The sequence below is a fragment of the Prunus avium genome, unplaced genomic scaffold, assembly GCF_965620075.1.
Source record: "Prunus avium unplaced genomic scaffold, drPruAviu1.hap1.1 HAP1_SCAFFOLD_43, whole genome shotgun sequence".
Lineage (NCBI taxonomy): Eukaryota > Viridiplantae > Streptophyta > Magnoliopsida > Rosales > Rosaceae > Prunus > Prunus avium.
The window spans coordinates 32,501-35,000 of NW_028276901.1; positions in this window are offsets into that span (position 1 = coordinate 32,501).

Below are 2,500 nucleotides of genomic sequence, written 5' to 3' on the forward strand. Positions count from 1 at the left end.
GAGAAAGTGAGTGTAGGCGAGGCTAAGGATGGCTTGCCTCGCCTTGCCTTGGCATGCCGTGCCCATGATGTGGCCTTGACCAAGCCATTCAAGCCATGCGTTGCCTTCGCCTTGGCATGCCGTGGCCTTACCTCGCCATGCGATGCATTCCGACAAAGTGACGCGAAGCGGAAGCCTATCATGGCGTAAAAATGTCGACAAAATTTTTCGACATTTGAATAATGGGGTTTGACAAGGTTTGAAAAATTCAATACAAATGGTAGGCTTGAATGTCGACAAAGTGACGCGAAGCGGAAGCCTACCACGGCGTAAAAATGTCGACAGATTTTTTCGGACCTTGTCCTGCCATGGGCTGCGCGCAGCATGCCGGCAGCCTGTGCGCAGCGTGCGCACAGCATGTCGGCAGCGTGCGCACAGCATGCCGGCAGCGTGCGCGCACCATGCCGGCAGCCTGTCGACAGAATTTTTCGAAACTTGTCCTGCCATGCGCGCGCGCAGCTTGCTTGCAGCGTGCTGATTCTGTCGACAGTGAGGCTAGCGAAAGTTGTCCTGCCATGGCGTGCGCGCAGCCTGTGCGCGCAGCTTGCGCATCTGTCGACAGTGAGGCTAGCGAAACTTGTCCTGCCATGGCATGCGCGGCGCCTGCGCGCAGCCTGCGCGCAGCATGCGCACAACATGCGCGCAGGCTGTGCGCAGCGTGCGCGGAGCTTGCGTGCAGCTTGCGCATCTGTCGACAGTGAGGCTAGCGAAACTTGTCCTGCCATGGCATGCGCGCAGCGTGCGCGCAGTCTGTGCGCAGCATGCGCGCAGCCTGTGCGCAGCGTGCGCGCAGCTTGCGCATCTGTCGACAGTGAGGCTAGCGAAACTTGTCCTGCCATGGCATGCGCGCAGGCTGCGCGCAGCATGCGCGCAGCCTGCGCGCAGCATGTGCGCAGCATGCCGGCAGCATGGTTCCAGGTTTTTTCAAATGTCGACAGAATTTTTCAAATCTTGTCAAACCCCGTTTTTATTGAAATTTCCTCGCACAATAAGCTCCCCATAAGTAGTCTATGATTTTTAGGACCTTCTCCAACTTACAAAACTAAAAAATTCCTCCCGGATTTGTTTTAATGATTTTTTCAATTTTACGACTTCTAAAAATAATAAAAAATACTTCCCGACTTCAAAAATTTATGAAACTTTTTCCCATCATAGATTGCATGTTTCTTAGTATCCCTGCAAAAAATCACGTCCAAATACCTTGTATTGAATTATTTAGAGCCCATTATGACTCCTCGCGCATAGGTGATGTCTCTTCCTGTCAAAGGGCTAAATGCATAAAATGCTATATAGGGGGGTGTGTGTTGCCTGCATATGCATGGCAGCCCATGCCTTCCTAGCTGCAGCCCCCTTCCCCCACGCCACACCCATGTCATGTTGCCTCGATATGTTGCCTCGGTATTATGGGTTTGGTGTCGGGGTCGGGGGGCTGCCACCCATGGCGGTGGTGGCCGGAATCCGGCCGCCGCCACCATGCCGCCGCCATGGGTGAGGGAGGAAAAAAAAGGCGTGGAAAGTTGCGAAATGGGGTTGTCTAGGCTTTTTTTTGGCATGGGAGAGCATGGAGTGCTAGGAACTCCTTCTCAAATGCACGGGCATGTCGACCACAACCTCATTTCGCAACAACAACCACCCGTGTGGGGTTGCGGTGGGTGGATAGTCGCGGATTGGGGCTTGCCAAGCCAATGTTTTCAAAAAATTTCATCAAAATTAAAAACAAATGTTTTGTTGCCTTCGGATTTGTGGGCGAGCGGCGAGTCGGAGTGGAGCCGGTAAAGTTTAACCTCGGTGTGCACGGTTGTTTTTAGAAACTCAATCCAATGCCGGGGACGTTGAAAGTGACGCTCTTATGAGTTGCAAACCCGCAAGATTTAAAGAACCTTTTCAAAACAATTTCAAACCAACAAGATTTAAAAACAGAAATTTTCATCAAAATGAAAAACAAATGTTTTGTTGCCTTCGGACTAGTGGGCGAGCGGCGAGTCGGAGTGGAGCCGGTAAAGTTTAACCTCGGTGTGCACGGTTGTTTTTAGAAACTCAATCCAATGCCGGGGACGTTGAAAGTGACGCTCTTATGAGTTGCAAACCCACTAGATTTAAAGAACCTTTTCAAAACAATTTCAAACCAACAAAATTAAAAACAAATGTTTCGTTGCAAACAAATTGTGGGCGAGCGGCGAGTCGGAGTGGAGCCGGTAAAGTTTAACCTCGGTGTGCACGGTTGTTTTTAGAAACTCAATCCAATACCGGGGACGTTGAAAGTGACGCTCTTATGAGTTGCAAACCCACAAGATTTTAAAAACTTTTTGAAAATGTTTCTTCTAAATGACACATTTTGATCCTTGGCAAGTGCTCAATCCGTAACTATCCAATCACCGCCACACCACACCGGTCGGGAGTGTGTGAATGGTGTGCTTCCCGGGGTTGGCATAGATAATCTTTCGCATCGACAATCTTTTGC